Here is a 20,491-nt window from a genome sequence, read left to right on the forward strand (position 1 = left end):
TGGTGCTCCTGTTGCTCCCAAACCGCGAGAATGTCGTTTTCAGGGAGCTGGTGAAGTGGGAGCAAAATACAAGGAACTGCATTCTCAGACTGCAAGTCCAAAACCATTTCTTTTTGAAAACTGAGAGGGGTCAGACCCCGGCTGAGGGGAACCCATGTGTGAACATTAAGAAGGGGTCTGAGAACCCAAAGAGCTTTTAGGAAGAAGTCGAGAGCAAAGAGAGGACCCGGAAGGCCAATGTGCAGAAAGAAGCCATGAGAGACTGGAGGGGAACGTGAAGCCGAGATGCCGACTCAGTGAGGGAGAGAGGCTGTGGCATGGCTAGGGTGAAGTATCTCCAGGAAACCGGGAAAAGGCAGGCTGCAAGCTATTGGTGATGCCCTGAATGAAAGCGAAGTACAGAAGAACTGTGAACACAGCAACCAGTGAGTTTCTGAGAACAAAAGAAACCCGGTGCATGGAAATGTCCAAGGAATGAATGTGAAATACATCAAAGTCGTCATGCGCAGGTTAAGTAAAGGCTTTGCACAGTTGAAAGTCTTTGATTATCTAAGGGAGGAGAAATTGTGAACAACATGTCCGAGCCGGGCTGATGGAGATCTGTAAATGTATGAATAAGGGGTCCAAGCCCAAACAAGGGAGACCAATTGAGAACACTGTGCTTGAGGGGCCCGAGCCAGAAGGAGGGAGCCAAATTGTGAACATTGTGCTTGAGGGGTCCGAGCCAGAACGAGGGAGACCAATTGTGAACATTGTGCTAAAGGGGTCTGAGCCCGAACGAGGGAGCTCCATGGTCCAAGCCCAAATGAGGGAGACCTATTGGGAACTTGTGTTTGAGAGGGTCCTAGCTCGGCTGAGGGAGACCCGCGGTCCAAGCCCAGCTGAGGGAGATCCACTAGAAACCATAACCCCTTAAACTTGTGAACTTTGAAAAAACCTGAAGAAGAGAAGGAACTTTGTTTTGTATGTTTCCAGACATCCTGCGACCAAGAGACTTTATTTTGGGGAAAAGACTTTGTCGCAGAAAACCTTGATCTATGTCCTGAACTGCATCTTCAAGCCACAGAATCCAGAGTGTGTTCGAAGCTCAAGTGTGCCACCTTGTCCCATGCTGAAAACTTGGGCAAGGGAACACATTTACTCTGTCTTTCTAACCTATTATTTTCAGAACGCTCTTTCTTTTGCATACTTAATTTACCACACCATTTGTATTTAGAAATGAGGTTTGGCAATAGGTTTATAAGTATAGGCCCTTTTTATTTTGACAATACTCCACTAGGACTGCGTTATTTTAACTTTGATGGTTGTATCTTGCACCCATCCTTAGATTTAGGGCTAGATAGGCATTCATCCAACCCTATGAAGATCAATAAACACCCTTGAACTGTCATCATGTGTGTCTGTCTTCACTGTTTGATACCATGCCTTCCTTACAATCCCCAAGGGGTCTGGGGAGGTTTGCTCCCTGTGAGGTTCTGCGTACTGCCTCCCCTTTGGGAAATGGTGCATAGCGGGCTCACCTACCTAGCCACATGGGAAGGGCCTCCCCTCTTGTTGAAACGTGAGTGAATCCCCCGATTCGTCACACTGCTTGCATTCCCTGTCAGGGGAGGGAAGGAGCCTAACCCCCAAAACACCTGCGAGGTGCCAGTGTGAGGACAGTCCCCTTCCCAGCCCTTTGTTACCTTCGCTTATGGCGGTGTGGGAGCTGCAACAGAGAGTTTGTTGCGGTACGAAAATTCCACTGAGACAATAGCCCTTTGTTTAAATACCACCGGCAAAATGAATATACAAACACCCTGAACTGAGGTATTAAGTGAAAAGATAGGAACCAGGAAAGGAGATGAACACCCTGTGGAAGCCTCCAAAACAGACAGCAAGAAAGGCCAAGAGTATGGTAGTCACTGGTGGGATACACAAGTCATTATGTAGGCTTACCTGCGATACAGCAAAACCATTTTGTGGAACCAAAACAAGACGTCTCCAACTGAGAGAACAACAGGTAGTCATCGACCAGGCAACTGCCGGACGATTTCCAAGCTGGACGCTACTGCTGCGAGGAAGTACAGGGTACAAAGTCTGCAAGGACCTGACCCGCTGAACCCAGTTTGCATGAAGGAAGGAACAGGTTCTACAGTCCAGTCCAGACCGGCAACTGAGACGGATGTCAGCCGCCGCACCTCACCTTGTCACGCTTACTGCTTAATCACCTCTTGGCAAGACAGCACTGCAGGCGCAGGCGAGACTTCCCAGCAGGATTTAGTAGGTCCCACACACCTATCAGGGAATGTGGGTTCCCAGGAGGACCATAACTCACCCCACTCACTGATTAAAATGTTTGCCCGCGGCGGATTACAGCGGGCCGCCATGGCAGTTCTGCTGCTCCGCACTCGCTCTGTCAGAATAAAGGACCTCAAGGGTCACACCAAACATCAATCCGCACTGAACCCGGGCGTTATACAGCATAACAGCGCAACAATGTCAGCCGCTTACGACAATCAGTGTCTTTAATTTCTTTTTACATTTCAAAACAATACATATTTTGCCAAATGCTGGAACAAAGGGTTGGGAATGGCTCCAGAGAGTGATCCCAAAAACAAAGTTTAACCAGTGAAGCTGTGCAGTCCTAAATTGGAATATCAGGGGCTTCACCCATTGGTTACATATGAGATGTTCTCGGGATTTACTAATAAGTCACAAAATCTTTGTGCTACAAGAGACATGGTTCACCTTTAACATTGAGGTAAATGGTTATGTTATACATCAAACAGTGGCTGCTAAGGGGAATGTGGGTCGCCCTGCGGGGGGTTATTGATTGGTGTTATAAATTATCTTAACCCCAAATTGATTTTTTCAGGCCCACCTGGTGGTAATATACTGGCAGTAGAGGTGTCTGGCAGCAGTGGTGGATTGGAACAATATGCTATGCTAATAGTAAACATCTACAATCCTCCAGGTACTGGTACCACAGAAGCTATGTTTGATAACTTGGACCATATTGTGTTACAATGGGGGGATTTAGCGGCAACTAACCCGATTGTCCTCTGTGGCGAATGGAATTCTATATGTGTGGACAGGACAGGTGGAGCGGAGTATAAAAATGTGGCCGCATATTATACCATCTCGCACCAAAACTCTAACCCCAAAGGTAAGTAGTGGCTCAGCTATCTCCAGAAATGGAGCCTGTCCTTACTAAAAGGGCGGTCTATAGGGGACCGTCCTGGTGGTCCAACTTGGTCTGCAGGCATAAAAAAGGATTCCCTGGATTACTTTGCCAGTAACAATTGTTAGCTGCAACAGTGCTTCAATCACTGAAGATGGCCTTTTATGAATGTAGTGACCATGCAATGCTTACCCTGGTTTTTTACGCTAATATTAGTGATGTGGAGGTACATATGTGCGGTGTTCTGATGCCTAACCATGCGGGAAACTACGTTGGTTGGAACCAGATAAAAATAACAAAGATATGCACCACTGTCTTTTCTCAACTGTGATTTTATTGGAAAAGGCTCAAAGGCAAAAATGCAGATGAAATTGAAGAATGACTCTACCTTTGGCACATGCCGCAGGGGAATGTCAAAGGAAACCTCCATTAACCAATAATACTAAATCACGTAACACATTCGATATAGAGATTTGTGATCGTGAGCATAGGAAACGAAGGCTTTATGGCCCCTTGTTGACAGTGCAACGCGCGATCACAGTCATAAAAAGAGACTATCGAACTTGGTTAAAACATCACCAACTACTTATTCTAAGGACTGAATTACAGCAATTTTTCCAAGCTTTAAAATCACAAGACACTGGGAAAATATGGAAACTCTTGGCCACAGCTCAGGGTGTAAAGCTAGATAAGATCATAAATCCTATATCTGGGGCCGAATGGAGTAGTTATATCCCCAATAAATGTTTTGATCCTGCAGCACCCAAGGGGAAGTGTCTTGGCCGCTGCCGATGAGTAGGAAGATTCTGTTGACTGTCATTATAAAACTTAAGACATCTAGGGCACCTGGCCCGAATGGCTTAGTGAACATAGTTCTAAAGATGGATCCAGAAAACTGGTCTCAGGTGCTGCTTGTACTGTTCTTGCGAGTATGTCGAGAAAGATGGATACCAACCTCATGGCAGCAGTCTGTTTTGATACCCGTCTACAAGAAAGGGGAGCAGTCAAATGTTAACAATTACAGACTGCTGTCCATATTGGATGTCACAGGTAAAATCTTTTCTACGTTAGTACTAAGAGAGCTGCACAACTGGGTGGACGCCAACAACATACTCCACCCAGCTCAGACTGGCATTCGGACTGGATCTGGCACTACCTATAACATCAGAGCTTTAGATCATCTTACACAGACTACTCGTAGTAAGACGGACACCACATTGTATCTTGCATTTGTGGGCTTCAGAAGTGCTTTTGAACAAGTGAATAGGGATACACTTTGGTCTAAACTTAGGAAATTGGGATGTCCTGATTGGCTTATGCATATTTTGATCCTTCTCCAAAGAGATAATAGAGCAAGAGTGTGGTAGGATAATGAAGGAACGGTCACAACAGCTATATCCCTAAACACTGGAGTCAAACAAGGGTGTGTAGTGGCTCCCTTGCTGTTTAACATATACCTGGATGACCTCCTATCACGCCTGCTCAGTAAAGCAAATTGTCCCCGTAAGATAGGTGGCCAACCAATGGTGGGTCAGTTGTATGTGAACAATCTGGTCCTGTTTGCCTGCACTTACACCGGCATGAAGAATTTGTTAAAGGAACTTGCAATTTATGCCTAACAACATGACTTGACCATAAACTTAGAGAAGACCAGGATAATGGTGGTGTCAAGGAAAAAGGTTAAGAGGACAAGGATGAATAACTTGCTTGGGACTAGAGATACATGCTACTCTTGATTACTACCATATAAATAACAACAAAAGTAGAAGAGCAAAGCAATTAACTCTCCAGGCATGTAAGTTTGCAAAAAGCCACGCTGGATACTGTGAGAAACCTGAGGGTATTCTCCCTAGTAGACCTCGAGAATCCCTTATTCAGGTGCTCTCAGATCCCAGGCCTGGGGGTGGATGAGCAAGGTAGGTTCACCTAGGTAGGGGAGCCCGGGGTTATGCTTAGTGAATTGCCCCAGGTGAGACACGGTATTGTACCAAGGTAGATGGAGAGAAGGACGATATACCTGAGGCCTTTGTAGGCTATAATACGTTTACCCCCCTTCCTCCCGTTGAATCCATCTTACCCAAACATACCATCCCCTCCGTATGTAACAAATCCCCTAGGATCCCACACCCGGTTGCATTCAGAAACCATCGCTCTCAAAATCCCTGCTTTCCTGTTCCCTATCTGAATACTCCCAATCCTCCTTCTTCACGTCTGTCTGGTTATTTTGTCCCGAACACCCAGTGTACAGCATTAACACACTGCCATGCCCACAACCACATTGTTAAGATCACAATAAAAACTCTGGTCATTCTTGTTTATTCCACAACCCCTACCAACCGCCTAGTAAGAGAAATATAATCCTGTATAACACCTTTTCTACATCCTACCCCGTAGGTTACTCGGGAACTCTACAACCCCCAGTTTCCAAGATGAACATTTTTTTACCTTGTAACAGACAACGGACTTCTAATAAAACTGTTTACCTTACATGTCCTGACGCAAGGGTCAGGCAAAGTCAGGCAATGGACTTAAATCGCACACACCTGACGGCCCTACCTTTCCCCATAGGGATAAAAGGTGGAGGAAGAGAGCACAGTATGAGCAAGGCAGACCGCACGATGAGGCAGCTATCCAGAAATGGCAGTTCACGAGGAGATGAAAGCCGGCGAATATAGAGAGGCTGACAAGGAGAGACACAGCCTTGCCTTTTTAGATGCAGTCCCGCAAAACCTCCGTGGAGAGAAACATAAGACCGAGGACAATAGCCCAAGTGTCCTGCAACAGATGTCAACGGTACACCAAACGTATGAATGCTGATAAGCCCGAGTGAGGGAGACTCCTACTTCCCTCGTACCAGCCTTGACGCCAGTTAAGAGGAAAGCCAAGCGGTTCATCACAGCCGGTGAGTCGAAAGGGGAACCAATAAGAACGGGGATGTGGTGAGTGAAAAACGCAAAGTGGCAAAGTAAAGAGAAATTCAAAGAACTGTGCAATTTTAAAGGGGAGACCAGCTGCACTAGGGGACCGGCACCACGTGGGTGCTGTTCCGAGAAACTCTGGTCAATCCCCGTCTGAGTAAAACTACAGAAACCAGAAGGTCGTAGGAGAGCCGCCAAGATAGGCCAAAGTGGTCATACAGGAGGTCTAGCAAAATCATGTGCAGTCGAAAGTCTTTGACCTAAGAACTATAAAGAAAGCAAGGGAAGTGAATCCCATGAACATTGAAAGTAAATGTAAATGTGAAGTTGGCTAGAGTGAACCCGGGAGATGGATGTTGACGAGAAGGGGGCAAGTATAAAGTCCCAAGTAACAGTGTGTTGACAAGAGTGAACTCGACCTCAGGATGTGCCCTGGATCTGTTTAAAAAGACATTGAGATTTGTGAAAAGAAAATCCATAGTGAACCCGGTGGATGGAGGCTGAAAGCAAAGAGGGGTCTGCGCCTGGAGGAGGGGGAGCCAGGGGTGATTCCGTTACCCAGGAAATACGTAGAACAGAACTTTGTATTGTTTCATTATTTTGTAAACCTATCAGGCCGTCAGAACCAGAAGACACAACCACTGAACGCCTTTATATCGAGAGGAACAAGGGTCAGCGCCCGGAAGAGGGGGACTGAGGGGTGAAGAATCCTCACCCTAAGTAAAAGCAGGAACTAACTTTCATTTTGTTGAAGGAACTTTTGTTATTTGAATACTTCAGACCCTCGAAGGCAAGAGACTTTGAAAGTAAAAGAGACTTGGCCATCGAGGCTCCTGATAAATTGGAACAGAACTGCAGACTTGTGCTGGGAAAGCTCGAGTGTGTGCTGTTCTCCAAGATCCCAGTTTACCCCGTGCTCAAGACGTGGGGAAGGGAGACCCAAACTACCACATCCTGGCATATTATTTGTGAACACTTCTTTCTGTTCTTGAAAAGCATCCCACACCTTTTTGTATTAGTTGTAAGGTTTGGCAATAGGTTTCTTAGAATAGCCCCTTTTTACTTTGACACAACGCCACAAGGACTGCATTATTCTCATTTGATGGTTGACGCATGCTCCCATTTTAGATTTAGGTTTAGAAACAAACCACACTGCGCAATTACAAGATAATTTATTATTTCAATAAACAGGAATGAATATAGCTGAAACGTGTTTCGACCATCCGGTCTTCTTCCAGGCTAATATTCACAAAGTAACATATTCAGTATTCACATGCAAAGTCAAGAGGTACATAGTTTAAACCAATATATAACATTCATACAGTTACGTAAAAGCAGGTCCATCCAGAGGCAATGCAGGGAAATTACTGTTCAAATCCAATATAAGAGTGGTAGGCGGGGCCGTAATCCCCATAGAGCAATACAAAGGTAGAAACATACACAGAGATCACAAATGTTAAAAGGATGCAAGATGTCATAACGGTCATATAGGAATAGCCACAGGTTCAGAGACGAGAAGAGATATAATTATAATAGCCGTTCGGCAATGACACTTGTAAATAAAAGGTGAAAATGCACACCACTCTAAAAGCAGTGAGTTTGTGCAGTGCATGTCCAACTAATATATACCAACACAGCCCATGCCGCCGCTGTGCCTAAATTATAATTGTGAACGTTACAAATATGCTAAATGTATAAGGCCACGAGTGTGTCTAGTGCCTAGATTTCATACATTAATGTTATTATGCTTCTTAGTGTGTTAAGCTGTGCGTTAGATCACCCTAAAGTCGAGTAAGGCTTAAGTTATCCATTGCACCCATTCACTGGTTGGTGTGTCCCATGGATTTGCATATAGATAAAGCATACCTGTGAATGTTCTAATTAGGCACCCTCAATAGGGGAAGAAGCTAAGAGAGTTTGAGTTGCCTTTCAGCCCAACAGTTATTTTGAAAAAGTACACCTGAGTCAGACAAACGACCCACTTGAGGCGGTCGCTTACCTGATTGAATGTATTCAAACTGCAGGTGTGCACGGACAATCTGAAATCATAGTAGGTTTGGGTTTGGATTGAAACCAATCGAGGACTCTGGCAGGGGTGTGTACTAGCGCGTTTCCTATTTAATTTTTATATTGGACATGGTGTCCTTTTGGAAGATGGCCAGGACAAATCCCCCAGTGTTATGGCAAGTAAAATTACAATACTTGAATTATGCAGACGACATGGTCATCTGTGACATGACACCAATTGGTCTCCAGCAAGCTTTGTTGAGAATTGCAGATTTTCTGGGTAAATTGGACCTTACAGTTAATACTCTCAAATCAAAGATTCTGGTGCTGAATGGGGAGCGCTCCAGATGGAAATGTTTTGAATGGTCACTGAATGGGCAAAACATGGAAGTAGTACAACAGTTTAAGTACTTGGGATCTGTGATTTATGCCTCATGTGGGATCCTGGGGTTGGGGAGAGATCTCCATAAAACATTTTTTAAAAGCAGCTTCACCGTTACCACTATTTGATTACAAATTTGGGAGATTCTCTGCACTCCTTTGGTGGGTATTCTGCATGAATTGGGGCAACTCCCAGTGCAGACTTTCATTTCAGGGTGACGTTTGCAACTTTACGCGATTATATTGGTTACACCACCTTCTTCTTTTGTTGTGTATCTTTATGTGGGATCAAGGGTTCTGCAGAATATTGGATGAATGGGCTCAATCTTGTAGAGATCTGTTGGGTAAAATTGAGTAGTCAACTGAGGAGCTAACTACAAATCCGAACAAAACCGAGGTAAAGTTGTATAGATATGCATGGATCCAAGTGAGGTTAGAACTGATGGCTTATAGATGCTTTAATGATCATTTCTCCTGGATGGTAACAATGGCAGTGTACTGTCACCTTATCTAAGTAAACAGTCATTTTAGAGAATTCTGCTGCAAAATCTTATGGCTGAAATTAAATCTTTGTCCGACAATGGAGGTGCTCAGATTTCGGGGGAAGGGTCCCAGGTGTGCACGACTGTGTCGAATTTGTAACGTGGAGGATGAATCTCTGAAACATCTGTGCATTTTCTGCCCTGCCCTGTATAATTTGCGAGAAGAAAAAATTGGAATGTTCCTACTACCCGGGGAAGAGGGTCTCTGGAAAAGGATTTTAAACACCAAGGAAATATCGATTTTAATAAGAGTTTTAGAATGTATCAAAATTGTTCTGGATTTTTAAGTGTGACTACGGGTACAATTATTTATTGTATATATATTTTCATAAGATGTATTTTACTGTTCATTTGATTGGTGTAATGTGTGAAAAGTTCAGTTTGTAACTATAACGCACAATAAATAAATGTTAAAAAATAAACAAATATACAAAACAGGTAAGTGCACTGATTGGCCAGCCATGTCATGTGTCTCCACCTGAGACCACCTATAAATATTGCAGACTACAATGTTGCAGGGTCGATAGAAGACCATTGGCCCATGCAACATTTTATTCCATCGCTTCTGGATTTGCTACAGCAGGTCCTCCCAGGCCTGAGACCCTGTCTGGTTACAGAGCGGAGTGTACCATTTCAAGGTAATGGGAAAGAACATTGAGGGCTGAGTGTTCCATACTGTTACCACTGTCTGATCATCTAAGACTGAGAGAGTGCTTGTATGTTGCAGTTTTGGTGGGCAACACTTGTATCATTCCACTCCTTGTCTTTCTGGGAACGACTTCTCATCCCACCACGAGCAAACAAGCATTGTCCTGCTCTACTGGGTCACGTGTGAGAGAACCACAAAACAAAGCCCTTCTATCTGTAATTATGAGGTTTTTTAGGCTGAATTCTTGCAGGTAGCTTGCTGCCTCAGGAACTAGTAACTTTCCACCCGCCCTTGTCTTTGGCTGTGAATACCAGCTCTGCGCCTCGGGCTGCAGGGATCATGTCTCCCCTTCCATGTATCTAAGGCCAGTCTTTCCTTCCTGATTCACTTCAGTCACCCTATAAGTTCCCTATGTGTCTTCATGGCTTCTCATGGTTAGTTGCAGTAAAGCATGTGCAAGCAATGGGCACAAAAAGTACACAAGTAGCTACCTAAGCCACACTTTGACAAAGCATTTCATGGGTTGTGCCATGTTGGGCATACGGACAGCGATTAGGTGGTCACAACCAAAGCCTTGGTTTGCCCCTACAGCATTACATCTAAATGACCTAACTAGTATCTAGGATCCCAATGCACCAAGGGGGCTGTTCAGGGTTGACAGTATTCAGGATTCAGTTCTTGGTGGATTGACAAAGTCAGACCCGGTGTCGAACGTTGATGCGAGCAGATCAAGCTCAGTTCGGGCACATTGGATTGTGGATGCCTAAGCGGCAAGTGGATGCCGAGTATGGGCAGGTTTGGCTGTTCAGTGCGGTACAAGGCCAGCTCCCAAGCATGCAGGTCGGGGCGGTCCAAGGGTCGATTCACAGTTGTGCCAATCAGAGTCAGGCTTTTAGCCACTGGGAGAGGTTGATGAGCGGTTCGAGGCGGTTGGCGACGGTCATCTAAGTCTTGATCTTGGGTGCATCTATGTGCAGGTCGATGAAGCGGCCATTCAAGGGCTTGTTGGGTGGAGCCTTGGTTGTAACCACTAGTTATAGTTGGTGTGTGACTCTCCAGTGATTTGGATTGGGTCCCAGCATTGTGCAGTCAATTCGGGCATACCAGGTAACGAGCTTAGCTAGGGCACGATGCAGCGTCAAGCTGGTTCAAAGTGCAAGCAATAGTTGAAATTGGCGCAGGCGCCTTCCCTCTCATTCAGGGTGTGATGAACATGCAGCGATAGGTGCGGTGTGGTAGAACAGGGAACTTCGGCTGGTCTGGCCCTCTGATTACTGTGAGACCCACTAAGGGGGACTCAAGGACAGAAAGGTTCCGTTCAGGGTCTGCTCTCCAAGCTTTAGGAGATTCCGGTGCACAGTGGTAGGTCCTGGTCGACAGCAGCAGTCACTCCTGATGTGCCCTGCAAGCGGATAGGGGACAGACCTTCCTTTTGCCTAGGACAGCTCCTTCTTCACCTCAAGCTGAGGGCTTTGGAAAGTATAACTTTCCCAAGGGAAGTCCAGTGAGTTCTTCAAGAGTGAATCTGTGGGTCTTCAGAGAATCCGGGAGCATCTGGAATCTAGAGAGAATCTTTTAAAGGCAATAGTCCTCAAGTTATTGGGCTAAATCTAGACTGCCTTAATGGTCTAATCCCTGCTCTTGGATGGAATGAACTTCACCCTTCTGATGTCACACTCAAAGTACTTTGCTCCAGAGGAAGTGGAGGAGACAGGAAAGGGAAGGAGACAGAGAGAAATAAAATGGCAGAAGTCTCCTTCCAGTCACCAGAGCACTCCTGCCTACCTTAATCCTGCCCCCTTCCCTTCTCACTAAGAACAAAACTCCTTTAGAGATGCAGAAAACTGGTGTGAGGCTACTTGTTTTGAGTGGACCTGCTCCTTTGATGCCCGTGCATAAAACGGTATTTGAATAGAGAAAAGAATGGTTTGTACTTTCAGTGTTTGTACAATCTTGGGATACTACATTTTGCAGTCACTAATTACAGATAGCCCTCAGTTTCGTACAGACACTCCCCTGGGGTCTAGTTTAGGATGAGGAGTCAAAGTAAAATAACACAGAGAAATCAAACTTATTAAAAAAATGTCTCAAAAAAGGACAGACTTAGGGCTGTCTATAACATTGCTAAAAGTAACTTATAGCTTAAAAATACAATGAAAAACTGCTGATGTACACATTCATAACGCCAGCGTCATTTTTGTTTGTTGTGTTCTGAACGAAGCCAATTTTGCAACAGTGTAAACATCAGGTGAACACCAGATTCTACATGGATCTTTCTCATAAGATACAAATGTGTGCCTCTTCTGATGCCAAAACAATGTCCATGTGAGCCGCTGACAGGCAGGTATAGAAACCTAAATTCTGATTTGTAAAAAGTGATATTGAATTTCTCATGGCTGAGATACAAACGGTACAATATCAAAAAAGGAATGCTCTAATAATGGTCACTCTCCTTACCCTTGGCTGTAAGAACTGAGACAGTCCTGCAAAAATGGACCGTCAAAGAAGTGATATCATGACAAATATTTTAAAAAGATCCAAAAGGAACAGCATACTCTGATGATTCAATAAGCATTGTCACTTCTCCCCAGGGAGAAGTGACGACTTTCCCATGATGCTAGGGAGGTGACGCAACTACCCAATCAATATTCCCCATAAGGTTGGTTTTATGTTGCGTTCCATTCAACGTCCCCCTGCAATTTTTCAAGGACTTAGAAAAGCTCTGTAGACGATTCCTCTGGCAAGGTGGGAGACAGAGTCGCACTGCAGGTGCTGCAGAGATCCTACGAAAAGGGAGGCCTGAAAATACCCAACTTTGAGCTATACTTTTTAGCAGGACAACTGAGACATGTAGTACAGTGGAGGGCAGACAAAGCCACAACAGACACTCGACTCTTGCAGCCGGCCATCCCACATATATACCTTAGAGATCTACTCTGGGCCCCCGCAAACACTATACAAAAGAGCACCTATTTGGTGAAAGTGGGAATCCAAATTTGTAAACGGGCCTTTAAGGTCATGAAAGTAGTGGACCCGACCTCCCCTCAGATCATTATTGCAGCAGCCATGGTGGGTAAGCCCTGGGGTTACACAGCAATATGAGCCAGATGGGAGCCCTTCAGAGTGGCCACACTAGGGAATTTGAAAAATGATCAGTGGATCCTGTCATTTGCTGAATTGCAGGAGATCTCGGGATTACCTTCAGGACAGTTCCTGTTACATAGGGCAGTGATGGAGGGGCTTACTGAGAGATGGCCTGACATCAAAGACCAAGAACTAGAACATGAAGCAATAGAGAATATGCTTAATGTTGCTGAGGGAGGCCATGAGATTTCTAGACTCTATGAAATACTTGTGGCAGTACTTGGCAGGGAAGTTACCCAAGTGTGGTAAACCAAAGAAGAAGAGAAACCAGGGTCGAGGGCCCAAAGCAAGAGAGTGATATGAGTTATCTTCCTCATGCCAGTACTTGGCAACAAAAGTGGACCGAGTTCGTCAGACAAAAGAAGAAGAGAGAAGCCAGTGTCGTGGACCCTCATAACATTCAGAGTTGGGTGTTGTAAGTGTGAAACTTAATGAGGAGAAGACCAGGGGAAGGGTGTTATTCCTCCTGGTTATAGGAGATGGTTTTGCAGATACCGGGAGAAGCGAGTCATTCTCCTGGTAACTTGGACCAGGCGGAAGGACCAACAGGCCTGGGGAAGTGAGTCATTCCCCAAGGTCTTTCGGAGACTGAGACCAAATGCCAGAAGAAGAGAGATTCTCCAGGCTCACTGAAAGAGAGAACATTGTTTGATATTCTTTTGGAACTTTGTGACCTGGGGAAGGGAGTCATTCTCCCAGGCTGTTTGCGACTGACCGCCAGGAAAAGGGAGGCATTCTCCTGGCCTACAAAGTGAATATTGTTTTGGAACTTTGTAACCTGGAAAAGCGAGTCATTCCACCAGGATGTTTGAGACTGACCGCCAGGAGAACGCAGGCATTCTCCTGGCCCAACACATGAATGTGGCATGGAGACTTGGACCATTAACTCAGAAGAAGAGAGGTATTCTCCTGAGATCAGAACACTACCGCTGTATCCTTTAGGGTATAGTGTAAGGGCCAGAAGTAGGGTATTCTTGACACAGGTTAGTGGACACTTTTACTTTAAAAGACATCCTGACAGTCATCTTATATCTATAGTTGAGGCAGGAAAACTCCTCTTAGGATTAGGGAAAGACAGGTTTTCTCTTGCTTTACTAGCTAATAAAGGTATTTTGCCCCAAACATGCCCTGTGTGAGAGTCCTTCTTCTGCACCCTTACAATACATAATTTGACACAAAGGACAACTGGCACATGTGAGTCATCAAACGGGAGCATACTGTGTTGGACTCACAGGCCCACTGAACAACAGCTGGAAATAAATCAAGAGTATTGGCTACAGTAAGTTCTGTAATGCCACTGGAGCTACAGAGAAAATAGAGGCGGCAACAAATGCCAATTTCTCGGAAAGCAGACCATCTTTTGAGTTTTAAATGTGCACAGGAGAAAAAGGCGTTGGAGCATAAAAGTGGCAATCCCCTTCTGGCTCCTTGGAGACACAGCTCTCTCCCCACGCTTTCTGTAGCCTTCTCAAATCACAAGCTCTCCGCGTCTCAGTGCTCCATTCTCTGATAGCCGATATCTGGGAGCTCATGCTTTCCCAGTTGCCTGTTAGCTTGTTCTCTGGCTCGGGTTCCTTCTCGGGCTCCAACTCGTTTGTTCTGTTTCTTGTAGCTACTCCTTTTATACACCTGTGGAGTATCAACAGGCTTCAGGTGGATACAATCTTCGCCCCATTGCCTGACTTAGCCTGACCTTGTTAGTGGGACATTCATGAAAATAGTAGAGTGACTGAATGCAGTTTCCTCATTCTAATGGCACTGTGGTGTTCTGACTATGAAGAGTACAGGGAAAAATGGGCATCTGGTGAACAGTAAGCCATATAGGCTGAGGGAATGTCGGGTACTGGGTATTTGATAAGGGGGATACCATGTCTCACCTTTGGGTAATCCCTCCCCAATCTCAGAGGACCCTCTACCCTGGTAATTCTCCCTCGCTAGACCGCCCCCAGGGTCGGGATCCAAAAGCGAAGGCCCTCCCTTGGCCACCTGTTTAGAGGAACCGCCGGGAGTGGGAAGGGAAAAATATACAGGTTTTAGACAAATCTTTCCCCAATGCAATTTGGACGGGACTGCTTCACAAGAACATCGAAAGGAATTCTATGTTACCTTGTTCCCAGCCCTTTCGATGTTCTACTGAGAAGCAGTAGGGTTGTAAGTCCAGAATCATTGCATGACTCTTGGGTTGGGCCCACACAAGGGGGGGATGATGTGTGATCAATCTAAATCAACTGCCTAATAGATAGTACTTCAAGTGGAGGGTGGCCCATTTGATGACTAATACCTCAATGACAGGATCAATACATTCACTGGTACGGCTCACCTGTGTCTTCTTTCGTGTAGCTTTGTTACAGTCCGTATCCTTGTCAGATTTCTGCTTTATGCGAGTCTCATGAAGAAATGGGCGAGCCTCCCCAGACGCCAACCTGCCTGATTGATGAACGCTCACGCAAAGTGTCCCCTGGAAAACTGCCAAGATATGCAGGAAAAACCCTCCGAGAGGAATAAAAAATGCGAGCAGGATACAGGAGCAAAGTAAGGAAAAACAACTAACCAATGGAAGTGGAACTGCAGGCAGCAACAATCCTGCAACAAGGAACAGAATCCAGAGTAACAGAGACGGACAAAACAGAGGACGAGAAAAGGTAGGAGACGGGGAACCAGAAGGACAGAACGAGAGAACGGGATAAGGTCTAGAGTGCTGAGCTGGGTACTTGGATACAGAGCATTGCGACGCGTAGGGTTAGGATTCACAGGCTTCGCTGAAGGTGCCTCAGACTTGACCGATCCATCTGCTTCCAGGAGAAAACGTGGAGCGCCATGTTGGATTGGAAAAATGGCGCCCGCAAATTGAGAATGGAATTTCCAGGTATACCACAATAACCAGGGTCGAAAGGGCATGACACTCGAGTTCTAAGACAAAGGGTCTCATTATAGGTTTGGCGGTTGCCTTGCTGGTAAAACCGGCAGGCTACCGCCAAACTTGGGAAAAAATCTGCCACCCGGCAATGAGGAATTACTGGGGTAATCCGACTTTGTCGGACCCGGTAATTCCTCCATTGCCAGGTGCCAGTGACTGTCAGTCCCCATTCCCATTGAGCCCAGTAGGGTTCAATGGGAATGGGGACGTTGGATGCACCAGGCACCGTTTACAACGGTGCCGGTGCATCCGACATGCTGTGCTCACGGGTGCCGGTCTGCCTGCCAGGTCTGACCTGGCGGGCTGACAGGCACCCACGAGCACAGCTCGTAGTATGGGGGTACGGTAGCAATGGTGCCAGTAGCTTACCAGCACTGTTGATACCGTACCGCCATACTTGTAATGAGACCCCAAGTGTAACGCTCACCTTGGCTCTGCGGGGGTATCCGGAACCTCTGCGAGACACCGCTTTCCTGGTTACTTTCTTGGGAATGACTGATCTGTGGGAACAAGGATGAAAGGGACAATGAGATTGGAGAAGGTCTAATGCCTCTAACAGCTCCCTGCACACTACTCCTGCACCCCCCCTGTCAGTGTTACCACCCACCGTTTCAGTGTGTCTAAGCTCACCTTATGTATATGGAAAGGAGGCTCTCCGTCCTGCTTTTGCAATGCTAAGCAAGGGCGCGTGAGTTCTTTGAAGTCAGTTACTTCACTGACTCCCACGGAGCCCAGACCTGCTGCGGCTCGAAGCATCTCTGCAGAGATGATTCCAAGCGAGTGATAAAAATAGAACAGTTCTCAACTCCCTGCTTCCAACTGTTGTGAGTTGTTATCTCAATGGCCCTCATTACGACCTTGGCGGAGGACCATGGTGCTATTAGCACCATGTTCCATGGCGCTAAGGTTGCAATTCCGCCATGGTGGTTGGCGGACTTACCGCCCCATTCCGACCTTGGCGGGGCGGTAAGTCCCCAATCCCCATTTACCCTTCCCCATTCCCATTTTTGCCCCATAGGGCATAATGGGAGTGGGGAAGGCGTTAATTACGCCACCGTAAATTACGGTGGCGTAATTAACTCCATGGTCCCTTAGCGCCATGGATTTTAACACCTGCTAAAAGCAGGTGTTAAATCCGCCATGGCGCTAAGGGACCTCGTACTCAGGCGGTAAGGGTCGGCGCTGTTAACGCTGGCGTAAACCCCTTACCGCCATGGTCGTAATGAGGCCCAATGTCTTTCCTTGATTTCCAAAGCTTGTGATGAAGTAACGTGATATTTTGTTCCAATGTCTTCTCTTGTTTTTTTCCTCAGATTGTTATGGAGTCGGTGGATTGGATGACTGATCGCGCCGGGGCGGAGCGGCTGTGAAGCAGAGGACTCGCCGACGCTGCTGGACTGGAGACAGGTCTGTATGGGACCGCTCGAAGCCGCGCGGGCCCGGTGAAAAGAAGGAGCCGCCGGCGCTGTGGAGCGGTTTGCGGGTACGTATGAGTTTGCTGTTGTATGACCCCAATGGAGAGGAGGGGCTGCGGGAGCTGTGGAGCCGCTTGCTGTTAGTATGAGCCACTGGAGACGCACTGAGGGATTGCCGATGCTGCGGTGCTGAGAGCGGGTATGTATTGCTGCAGGACGATCCGGATCAGCGGTGAGCGTATGCTGCTCAAGGCGAACAAAATGCGAAGCGTGGATTCTCGCTTGGGTGTGGCTTATATAGCCAGCCACACCCAAGTCCAACAACAACTAGTCCGTTGCTTCTGGTACCCTGGCAACTCACCTTTCCCTCCATAATGAGTCATACACAGGTGTAGATGGGCAGAGCTGGTTCCAAGCGTGCCAAGCCATGGTCCACCTGGGTCTTTTCTTGTGTCTGGTGCCAAGAGTTGGTGTAAACCTATGAGACTGTACTCTCAGTGTATATGTATGGGCTACTGACTTGGTGGGAGCAGAAACACCTGAGATGGGGGTCGTGACACCAAGTCATTCTTCTCCCTAGGGAACAATTTACGACTGGCATATAATATGGGATGTTCCAAACCATCCTAGTTCTGAGATAAGATGGCACATAGTTCTGTAAGGGAGGCATCAGTCTGAAAAATACATTCTTTAGATAAATCGGCCATTTTTACAATCAGGCTTTGACACAGGGTTTGTTTTAGAATATTATAACAAACTTCATCTTCATCACTCCATTTATTTTTTTGTGGTTCTGCATTCCTTAATTTATCGGTTAGTCTGACAGTCTTTTTAGAGAAGTTGAGAATTAAGTGATGAAAGTAGCCTATCAACCCTCGAAAGGCCCTCAAATAATTCTTTGTTTTGGGTGTAGGTGTTTCAAGGACTGCTTGTACTTTTTCCTGTTGGGGTTGGATGCTACCATTTCCTATAAAAAATCCCAGATATTTTACAGCAGACTGGGCTAGTTTGCCCTTTTTGGGATTGGCAGTTAGTCCAGCTTGGTGTAATGCCTTCATGATGTTGTATAAATGATATAGCTGATCTCACAGGTCTTGCTGTGTATGTCTGTATTGACGATGTATGGTTCACAACATTCTGAATAGGGCTTTGAAATTCGGACCATTCATCTTTGGAAAGTTGCAGGAGCACCATGTAAACCGAATGGCAAGACCTTAAAGTGGAACAATCCTATAGGGATAGAACAATCTGTTTTTTCCTTATTAGGTCCATGAAATGGGACCTGCCAATAGCCTTTTCTAAGATCTGGAGTTGGCAACGAGACAGCACTACCCAATGTGTCTGTTAGATCATCAATACGAGGCATAGGGTAGACGTCAAAAGCTGAGATGGAATTCACTTTTCTAAAATCTATCCAAAATCTCCAGCTTTGGTCAGATTTCACCAATAATACGATGTGAGAGGGCCAGGGACTAGAGGAGGGCTCAATGATGTTAGCTTTGAGCATCGGCTCCACCTCTTTGATGGCAATTTCGTTACGGGCTTCAGGTAAGCGATAAGCTCTTAGGTGTACTACTTTGCCTGCAGGTGTATGAATGTGATGGTATGTTCCCTTCACTCTTCTGGGATCATCAGAGAATACATCAGGGAACTGATCTATAAGGTCACCAAGGTCTTGTTTCTGATTATTCATGAGTTCAGGGGAAATTAATAGTTGGCTGTTTGCTTCTTCTGGTACTAAACAAGACAGAATAATGGCATTGGATTTTGAGGGATTTTCCCTCCACTCTTTCAACCTATTTACGTGAAAAATATGTGTCTTTTGACGACATCCCGGTTGGGATACTTTATAATTACAGGGGCCCATCTACTGTACCACTGTGTAAGGTCCATGCCATTTTGAAACTAGTTTGTTATCTGAAGTGGGTAAAAGTACCAACACTTTCTGTCCGATGGAAAATGTTCTAAGGGACACCTTTTTATCATAAGCTAGTCTCTGTTGATGTTGAGTTTTCTCCATGTTTGTCTGTACCAGAGTTCTAGTCATTTCCATATTTTCTTTGAGTTTAAGTGCAGTTTGAGAGAATGGTATCCGGGCCTCTTCTCTTTCCTCCCAGGTTTCCTTGAGCATGTCCAAGACATCACAGGGTTCCCTCCTGTATCATAACTCAAGGGGGAAACCCCAGTTGAGGCTTAAGGGGTTTTTCTGATTGCAAAGAGAGCCCAGAGTATCATTTGATCCCATTTTTTTCCATCCTGCTATGCCAGCCTTCTTAACATGGTTTTAAGGGTCTTATTAAAACGTTCCACCAGACCATCCATTTAAGGGTGATACATGGGGGTTCTTAATGTGGAAATATGCAACAGCTCTTTTACCTCTCCCAAAAGTTTACTCATGAAATTTGTGCATTGGTTGGTCAGAATTTCTCTGGGGAATCCTACCCGTGAGAAGAAAGGAATAGGAGTTTTAATACCTGCTGTTTTGTGTTATTTCTCAAAGGGAAAGACTTGGATTATTATATGATATGCTATGAAATATGTAATTTATAACGCACCTATACACAAGTGTATCTTGTGGTATAGTCCACAATCAATAACACATACCTACTACCTAGTTTAGAAGTTTCAAGCAGACCATTCATCTGGGAAAATGTTAGGTCAGGAAGGATTCCAAGTTCTTCTTCATTAGTCTTTCGAGGTATATCTGGATTGGGTCTTTCATCAGCTTCTCCATAACCTAAATCACCTCTTCCTGTCTTCCCTTTATCAGCCTCTTCCTTCAAGATGGGAAACATTCCTCTCGTGAGTATCCCTTGAGCTATTTTGGCTCCCGGGCTAATTTTAAATGTTGTCTCCCCGTGATTCTGTAATAGGACTTTGATATCTCATCTAAAGTCTGGATCAATAACCCAGCCAGAACATAGAGTCCACAATTTCAAGCAAGCCCTGATTTGGGTGTGATTCTTATGTAACAAGCGGGTATCAGGACTAGATGTTTAGGTATAAAGACTCTTTCCCCTGGAGGGATGGTTGCTTCACTACTACTACATAGATCAAATCCAATGGACCCTTTTGTGGCCACAGTTGGACTTGAGGCTCTCTTACTACATTTTTCATAATTCAGGGCCCACCAACCTGTTTCGCTCGAGCTGCATCCCACCCTTGACACCATCTATGAGGCAGGCATGGTATCAAGAGATAGACACAGAATCAAGTTTGTGAAACCTTTATCAACTTGAAAATGGGTAGGAGACTTCCTAACTAGTCAAAATAATAAAGATGTCTATGTTGAACCTATGCTTTCCCTCACTTTCTTCTAGAACAATAATGTGTACGGGATTGGATCAAAATAACA

Source organism: Ambystoma mexicanum, chromosome 14, assembly GCF_040938575.1.
Source record: "Ambystoma mexicanum isolate Mex_15411 chromosome 14, UKY_AmexF1_1, whole genome shotgun sequence".
Taxonomy (NCBI): domain Eukaryota; kingdom Metazoa; phylum Chordata; class Amphibia; order Caudata; family Ambystomatidae; genus Ambystoma; species Ambystoma mexicanum.